The 9,483-nt window shown below is 51.2% G+C and overlaps 1 pseudogene; it reads left to right on the top strand.

Annotated features, from left to right (window-relative positions):
- Window positions 1-1,720: 1,720 nt before the first annotated feature.
- LOC132363153 (3-galactosyl-N-acetylglucosaminide 4-alpha-L-fucosyltransferase FUT3-like) lies at window positions 1,721-8,257 on the top strand (annotated as a pseudogene).
- Window positions 8,258-9,483: the final 1,226 nt, after the last annotated feature.

Genomic DNA, 9,483 nt, shown 5'->3' on the forward strand with positions numbered 1-9,483 from the left:
CGAAGCAGCCTCCGCCTCCCCAGCCTCCCTGCCTCTGCCCTACTGTCTCCCCTGTCCCCCGTGGCGGGCTGAAAGAGTATCTCAGAACAGGAGTCTATGTGGTGGTGACTGCTCTGCTGGAAGTTTCCCATGGCTCCCTGTCGCCTTTGTGTTAAATATCCATCATTGACCACAGCCGGATGCAGCTCAACGTGGTGACCTCATCTCCTGCTCCTGAACACTCAGCCTTCCTGGATTTCCTCCAGTGCTGCCATTCCTTGCTGCCTCAGGGCCTTTGCACAGGCTGTCCCTTCTGCCTGGAAAGCTCTTTTTTTTTTTTTTTTTTAAAGCAGACATCTTTGTCTTTTTTTTTTTAATTTATTTATTTTATTTATTTTATTTATTTTATTTTGGCTGCGTTGGGTCTCCGTTGCTGCACACGAGCTTTCTCTAGTTGCAGTGAGAGGGGGCCACTCCTCGTTGCGGTGCGCGGGCTTCTCATAGCGGTGGCTTCTCCTGTTGCGGAGCTTGGGCTCTAGGCATGCAGGCTTCAGTAGTTGTGGCTCGCGGGCTCTAGAGCGCAGGCTCAGCAGTTGTGGCACACGGGCTTAGTTGCTCTGTGGCATGTGGGATCTTCCCGGACCAGGGCTTGAACCCGTGTCCCTTGCGTTGGCAGGCAGACTCTCAACCACTGCGCCACCAGAGAAGCCCCTGCCTGGAAAGCTCTTGCATCCTCCTTTTTTTTTTTTTTTAATTTTATTTATTTATTTATTTATTTTTGGCTTTGTTGGGTCTTCGTTTCTGTGCGAGGCTTTCTCTAGTTGCAGCAAGTGGGGGCCACTCTTCATCGCGGTGCGCGGGCCTCTCACTATCGCGGCCTCTCTTGTTGCGGAGCACAGGCTCCAAACGCGCAGGCTCAGTAGTTGTGGCTCACGGGCCTAGTTGCTCTGCGGCACGTGGGATCTTCCCAGACCAGGGCTCGAACCCGTGTCCCCTGCATTGGCAGGCGGATTCTCAACCACTGTGCCACCAGGGAAGCCCTTGCATCCTCCTTTTTACTTAGAGAATTCTTACGGGGCTTTAGCTCTCAGCTCACACATCCAGGAAGTCCAGACCAGGCCACAGCCTCCTTTTTTGCAATTTATAATTTATGTTTGTTTACAGGTTTCCTTATGGGTTATCTGTCTCACCCACTTGCTTCGTGCAACATCCCTGGGGCCCAACATGTAGCAGGTACACAAGAAACATTTGCTGACTGAGACGGAAGAAGGGGGTGGGATCTGCTGGAAGGGAAAGTGAGAAGCTTGAAATTCTGCTCACCTGCCCCTCCCCATCGTCCACGGAACCCTGGTGCCCCCACGGAAGCCACTTTGAGATCCAGTGGTTTGGGTCAGCCCTTTTCCCTTTATGGATGGGTCAACTTTACGCCCAAAGCCATGCATGCTTCGAGGCCACAGGGGAGGCCAGGGCGGTGACTCTAGTCCCCAACTTCCTCCACCCCCTCCCTCATCAGGTCTTATGGTGGAGATTAGCAGAGTCCCACCTTTGCTTTTAGATGATGACCCAGCTCATGGGACAGGACACCCTGTGTCATCTGCTGGCAGTTGCGGTGGTGTTGGGCTGAGCTGTGCTGCGTCTATAAATAAGTCCATTTCCTTCTCCTCCCTGGTGTTGCCTCATCCACACCCTGGGTGACAAGCTGTGACTCGGCCCTAAACTTCCTGGTCAGCTGCTTGCCGTCCTGCACGCTGTCCAGCCAGGTAAGGCCTCCCGGGGAAAATGTCCCGTCTCCCAGGAGGCATCGTTGCCCCCTGGGAAGGGCCTTCAGGCTGCTCTCCCCGGGGTCTTTCTGGGTACCAGGTGCGCCAGAGGTGTAGCAGGTGTGGGAAGTTCCGATTGATTTGCCAAACCAGGAGGAGCAGCATTTCTCTCCCTGTCTGTCTGTCTGTCTGTCTGTCTCTCTCTGGCAAAGCTGTGGATTAGAACCCCCGCTGCTTCCTGGCCCCCATCAGCAGCACAGAGCCCTTCCTCCCTCCCACCCTGTCCCGTGGGAAGAGGACCTGAGATGCAGGGGAGTGGGGGGGATTTTGTTTTGTTTTGTTTTTCTGACCTTTGCGGTGTCCCAGCACCATGGCATTTTTTAGTTCCTTTCTAGGAAAAAAATATCTCCGGTTCCACTTGGGTGGGATCTCAGCCCCCAGCCTCCCACAGCCCCGTTCCTGGATCCTCGCTCCTCAAGGTCCCTGCCAAGGGCCTCCATGCCTCCTAGGAGGAGCTACCATAAACCCAGGACAAACAAACTATATCCATCTTAAGTACATTTCCGCATATTAACCTTCTGTGCACGGCCAAAAACCCTGGCGGCGCAAAGTAGCTTGTGGTCAGAGTTCAGCCTCCATCCCACTCCTGCTTGGGGCTGTCTTCCCAAAGGCCTGTCTTTTGGGTCTCTTTCCAGAAACTTTGGCGTGAACGTGTAATTCCAAATCGCGCTCCCTTTTCATCACACAAGGCCAACTGCCAGCTTCTCCCTTCCGCATTCGGAGGGTTAGGCCAGCTCTGCCCAGTAGAAGGAGCCCGCCAGCCATCAGGGTCTTTTTATTTTTTATTTTTATTTATTTATTTTAAAATTTATTTATTTTTGGCTCTGTTGGGTCTTCGTTGCTGCGCACAGGCTTTCTCTAGTTGCGGCGAGCGGGGGCTACTCCTCGTTGAGGTGCGTGGGCTTCTCATTGAAGTGGCTTCTCTTGTTGCGGAGCACGGGCTCTAGGCACGGGGGCTTCAGTAGTTGTGGCGCACGGGTTCGGTAGCTGTGGCTTGCGGGCTCTAGAGCGCAGGCTCAGTAGTTGTGGCATGCAGGCTTAGTTGCTCTGCGGCATGCGGGATCTTCCCAGACCAGGGCTCGAACCCATGTCCCTTGCATTGGCAGGAGGATTCTTAACCACTGCGCCACCAGGGAAGTCCCTATTTTTTATTTTTTAATTTTATTTTTTGGCCACGCCGTGCAGCATGCAGGAGCTTAGTTCCCCAACCAGGGATTGAACCTGCGCCGGGGGCGCGGAGTCTTAAGCACTGGACTGCCAGGGAAGTCCCACATTATTTTTTAAACTGTGGCAGAATATATGAGACCTAAAATTTGACATTTTAACCATTTTTAAGGGTGCAGTTCAGTAGCATTAAGTATATTCTCAGTGGTGTGCAACCACCGCGAATATTTCCAAAAATTTTTCATCACCCCAAACAGAAACTTTATATCCAGTAAGCAAAAACTCATCATTCTCCTTCCAACCCTCCCAGCCCCTGGTAACCGCTAATCTACTGTCTGTCTCTATGAATTTACCTATTCTAGATATTTCATAGAAGCAGGATCATATAATATGTGTTCTTTTAAATCTGGCTTATTTCAATGAGCATCATGTCCTCAAGGTTCATCCATGGTATAGCGTGTGTCAGACTCTCTTTCCTTCTTAAGGCTGAATAATGTTCCGGTGTATGGATGGACCACATTTGTTTATACACTCATCCTTTGATGGACATCTGGGTTGTTTCCAACTTTTGGCTATTGTGAATCACGTTTCTATGAGCATGGATATACAAATATCTCTTAGAGTCCCTGCTTTTCAGTTCCTTTGGGTAGATATCTAGGAGTGGAATTGCTGGGTGATATGGAATTATGTGTTTAGCTTTCTGAGGAACCGCCAAACTGATTTCTGCCACATATGTAATTTTCAACTTTTTACCAGACACATTAAAAAGAATAGAAAGGTACCAGTAAAATTAATTTTAATGCTATATCTTATTTCACCCCATACATCCAAAGCGTTATCTCAATGTGTAATCAACATAGAAAATTACTAATGAGATATTTTACATAGGATATTTTACATTCTTTCTTTCATATGAAATCTTGGCAATCTGGCGTGTATTTTACACTTTAAGCCCGTTTCTATTTGGATGCTAAATTTTCAACGGCTGGAGTGAAAGGGGTAGTGTTTAATAAAAAAAAAAATTTGTTTTACGTTGTTCAGTTTTTAAATTTACATTTGAAATTTACTGACATTCACAATTTCCGTTCCTCTGTTGCATTAGCCACTTGGGGCTAGTGGCGCCCATATTGGATGGTGCAGATTTAGACCCAGCTACTTAATTCTGGAACCTGTTTTGTATCAGGCAGACATGGATTTACCATGAAGTGGATGAAGCTTAAGCTTCAGGAACCCCTAAATAAAGATTACTTTCTGTATCTAAGTCTGGACTCAATGTTGTTTGCCGTTTCTTAGAGAGGCTCCCAAAATATGGAAGTTCAGCTTCCAGAAAACCTGGATCCCCCCTGTAGAGCTGTGCCAATACAGTGGCTTTATTCATTTTTTAAAATTTTATGTTAATTTTATTGGAGTATAGTTGATTTACAAAGTTGTGTTAGTTTCAGGTGTACAGCAAAGTGATTCAGTTATACATAGACCTATATTCATTCTTTTTCAGATTCTTCTCTCATATAGGTTATCACAGAATATTGAGTAGAGTTCCCTGTGCTATACAGTAGGTCCTTGTTTGTTATCTATCTCATACATAGTAGTGTGTGTATGTTTATCCCAAGCTCCTGATTTATCCCTCCCCACCATGTTTCCCCTTTGGTAACCAGAAGTTTGTTTTTAGTATCTGTAAGTCTATTTCTATTTTGTAAATATGTTCATCTGTATCATTTTTAATTAGATTCCACATATGAGTGATATCACATGATATTTGTCTTTCTCTTTCTGACTTACTTCACTTAGTATGGTAATCTCTAGGTGCATCCATGTTTCTGCAAATGACATTATTTCATTCTTTTGTATGGCTGGGTAATATTCCATTGTATATATGTACCACATCTTCTTCATCCATTCCTCTGTGAATGGATATTTAGGTTGGTTCCATGTCTTGGCTATTGTAAATAGTACTGCAATGAACACTGGGGTGCGTGTATCTTTTCGGATTATGGTTTTCTCCTGATATATGCCCAGGAGTGGGATTGCTATATGGTAGTTCTATTTTAAGTTTTTTCAGACAAAGATACCCTAATACCAAAACCAGGCTTTATTCATTTTTCACAACTGCGTAGCATTCCATTGTCAGAAGGGACCCTAATTCAACCAGTCCCACATCGATGGATAGGTAGCTTATCCAAAACGCCCTTGTTTTGTTGGCATGTCTATGGGCATTTGCACCAATCCCGCTGGCCAGAGGGTGAGTGCATTTCAAATAATGAGTCATTATCCCTCATTTCCCTTTCTTAGAAATTCTAGAGCAGCACATGCTGTGCAGTAGAAACAGAACACAAGCCACATGTGTAATTAATATTTTTCTGGTAGCCACAACTTTAAAAATGTAAAAGACACAGGTGAAATTAATTTTAATAATATGCTTTCTTTAACCCAACAGGTCCAAACTAGTATTATTTAAATGTGTAATGAACAGAGGAAGTACTGAGATAATTTTACTGTCTCGTTCTCATCCTAAGTCTTAGAAACCAGGGTGTATTTTACACCCCCAGCACACCTAATTCGGACACTCAGTTTTCGTCGTAGATCCTTGATCTGTAATTAGACTCCATAAAAATGTCTCGTTGGAGCAGATTTGCCCTTCCAGGAGGTCCCAAATGTACTGTCAAGTTTTCCAATCATTGAATTGGCTATCAGAGGCTGTTTTTGGCTTTGCCTTTACTTTTTATCTTGAAGTTGTCTTCAATTTACAGAAGAGAGAACCTTTTTAAAATTTAATTTAGCATTAAAAACTCTGTCCAACACAACAGCTGCATTTCAAGGACTCAAGAGCCATAGGGGTGCACCCGATGGTGCAGATATAGAACATTTCCACGATAGCAGAAAGTTCTAGTGGACAGTGCCAGGCTGTAGATCAGAGCTCCACCTGCAAAGAGGGAGAGGAGTCTGGAATTACATTAAAAGGAGAGAGTTTGGATTCTGGATCATAAGGGCTCTAGCTGTGTGTATTTGGGCAAGAGACATACCTATCGCTCAGAACCTCCGTTTTCTTATCTGTAAAATGGGTGGCTCCAGGGCCGCAGGAAGTGGAGAGGGGCAGGGCCGAAATCCTAGATTCCGCTCCGGTGGTTGGGCTTTGGAGTCTGGGAGGACTTTGTGACCTCCTGCAGGGACGGAAAGGACCGGGGAGTGGAAAGACATCGGCCAGGCCAAGCGGCTGCCCAGGATCCCCCAGTGCGGGACCAGGGGGGCCATCTTTAAACGCTTATTCCCTGAGCACTTCCTGTGCTCTCCCCATAAACTTGTCAGGCTCTCCGTCACCTCCGGACCTTTGCGTTGGCTGTTTCGTCCACCAGGAATGCCCTTTCCCCCAACTCCTACACTACCTGGTGAGCCCTCAGATAACCTTCCAACGTAATCACATTGTACCCCTCCCAGACAGAGCCCTGGCTCCAAGCCTCAGCTCCAGGGACTGGGGAGCACCTTGTAACCAGCTCTGTCTTCTCCCTAGGCTGGGGAAGACTCTGGGAAAGCTGGGAAAGGGCAGGGTCAAGGTCAAGGTGGGACCCGAGAGCCGTCGGAACCTATCCCAGGTCCAGAGATCATGTGGTCTAGTGGGTAGGAACGAGTGGACTCTGAAGCTAGATGCTTTTCGTTGGAATTCCAGCTCTGCCGTTTTCTCGCACTGAGTCCTTGGCCTCAGTTTTCTCGTCTGTAAAATAGGAATAAGAACAGTGCCTCCTACCTCAGGACTCGTAAAGATGAACTTGGGTAACCTGCATCTGCCCGCTAAGCATGTGTTATTATTTTTGTTATCAGTGATGCTGTGTTCACTGTCCCCTCCTCCCAGCTCCTCTGACCCATGGATCCACCCGGCTGGGCCAAGATAAAATGTTTCTGGCACCACTGTCTCCCCGGGCTGTTGCTGCAGCTGCTTTTGGCTCTGTGCTTCTTCTCCTACCTGCGTGTGTCCCGAGACAAGCCCACGGGGGTCCCCAAATTGGGGGCCCCCTCCCAAGCCACTGCAGGGCCCTCCACCCACCCACCTCTGCGTCTCCTGCTGTGGACGTGGCCATTCAACACCCCGGTGGCTCTGTCCCGCTGCTCGGAGATATGGCCCGGCACAGCCGACTGCCACCTGACCATCAACCGCAGAGAGTACCCTCGGGCGGATGCGGTCCTTGTGCATCACCGATAGGTCAGCTCCAGGCCCAAGGCACAGCTCATGCCTTCCCTGCGGCCCCCCAGCCAGCGCTGGGTCTGGTTCAGCATGGAATTGCCCAGCAACTGCCCCAAACTGAAGGCCCTGGATGGATACTTCATCCTCAGTGTCCTACCGCCAGGACTCAGATATCTTCATGCCGTACGGCTAGCTCGAGCCATGGCCTGGCCAGCCTGTGGACACAATGATGAACGTCTCGGCCAAGACCAAGCTGGTGGCCTGGGTGGTGTCCAACGGGAGGGCGGACTCGGTCAGGGTGCAGTACTATCAGAAGCTGCAGCCTCACCTCCAAATGGATGTGTATGGACGCTCCCACGTGCCGCTGCCCCAGGAGGTCATGACCGAGAGGCTGTCCCAGTACAAGTTTTACCTGGCTTTCGAGAACTCCTTGCACCCTGACTATTATCACGGAGAAGCTGTGGAAGAACGCCCTGCAGGCCTGGGCCGTGCCAGTGGTGCTGGGCCCCAGCAGGAGGAACTATGAACAGTTCCTGCCACCCGAAGCCTTTACCCACGTCGAAGACTTTCAGAGCCCCAAGGACTTGGCCCAGTATCTGCTGGCGCTGGTCAAGGACCACACCCGCTACCCGAGCTGCTTCCGCTGGCGGGAGACGCTGCAGCCCAGATCCTTCAGCTGGGGCTTGATGTTCTGTAAGGCCTGCTGGCGGCTGCAGCAGGATCCCAACTACCAGACGGTGCCCAGTATCACGTCTTGGTTCACGTGAGCCAGCCAGCCTGGGGCCTGGGCTGCTGGGCATCTGGGGACCTTGGTGGCTGGAGCTCTCCCTTACCTGGGGCTTCCCCTACTGGGCACCTCTGCTGCCAGGAATGTTGCTTCCGTGGGACCTCGCTTGCTAGGAGCTTCACCTGCTGGGGGCGGGGGGGGGACACCTACCAGGGCCCATGGCTGCTGGGCGCCCACCAAGACACTCACCCCCTGGGGAACTAGCCTTGGTGTCCCGCCCACTGGTGATGGCTCTGGTGGATAGGCTTGTGAGTACTGCTGCTTTTTCAATGAACCGCCTTGGGGGTATGCAGGTTGGGTAATACTGACACCATTTTCCAGATGGGAATGCTCTGAGGAAAACTGGTGTGTCCTCCCTTACTCCAGATCAGCGGTTCTCACTCCAGGACGATTCTGCTCCCAGGGGACGCTTGGAGTGTCTGGGGACATCTGTGGTTGTCACAACCTGGGGGTGGGCTGATAGCATCGAGTGGGAGGGGGCCAGAAATGCTGCTCGACAGCTTACAGTGCCCGGGAGACCGGGCGCAGAGTGGGTGGGACTGGGGGCAGGGCTGTCTGGGGGTCCACGTGGGGCAGGGCTGGGACAAGGGGACGTTCTACACCCAGTGCAAGGATAGAGGAGGGGCAGGAACTGCCCCCAAAGGAGGGCAAGGGGAGAGGGTGTGACGCGGCGCGTGTGACTGTGAGAGCGGGTGTGACGGGGGACGATCACGTGAGGCTTGGAGTGTGGGTGGGCGTGGCCGCGTGTGACTGAACAGGCGGCCCCTGTGTTCTTGCAGGTGACCTTGAGGACGCCCCTCTCTGAGTGTGCTTGACCACTGAGCGTGTAAGCATGTGGACCGTGGGTCTGCGTGTGATCCTAAGCCCCGTGTGGGTGGCAGTCTCTGTGCCCTGTGTGAATGTGTGTGTGTGTGTGGCGCGCACTGCTGAGAACCCCAGCCTTGGGGTCTGCAGGGGCAGCTCTGTTTACTTTCCAATTCTCTGGTGGGCCGGGCCAGTGCCCTGTGGTTGGATCTGGGTGGGAGATGGGAAGGCCGAGGTCCCAGGAGGGTGCGCACGCGTGCACACACACACACACTCACACGCACACCAAGGCAGCCAAGCTTCAGGGACCACAGACCCGGGCTCCAACGCCAGTTTTCCTGCTGTGTGTGTCCTGGGCTGAGCAACTTCCCTCTCTGAGGCTCAGGGCCTTCTAGGATGGGGAAACTGAGGCTCAGCTTCCCCAGCGTCTGGGAACTCTGGCCTCTCTGCCATGGCTGGGCTGAGTCAGCCCGAACAGTGTAGGAATCCACCACCCCAAACCTCAGAGTCAGAAGATTGCGGGGATGGGTGGGGGCCCCAGCCAGCCAGCCTGCTCTGAAACTGCCTTCCAAGCAGGCCACCCACGGTCTGGGACCTGGCCTCCAAGCCCTGCTCTCGGAGCTCCCTGGAAGTCCTGCCTGTTAGCTGACTCCAGTGTCTCCAGCTGCAGCTTGGGGGCGGGGCGGGTGCTGGGGAGCAGGGAGCTGGGGGTGTTCCTGCCTGGCTGGGTGAGACTCCCTGGGGGCAGCTTCTGA

Source organism: Balaenoptera ricei, chromosome 3 (genome assembly GCF_028023285.1).
Source record: "Balaenoptera ricei isolate mBalRic1 chromosome 3, mBalRic1.hap2, whole genome shotgun sequence".
NCBI lineage: Eukaryota > Metazoa > Chordata > Mammalia > Artiodactyla > Balaenopteridae > Balaenoptera > Balaenoptera ricei.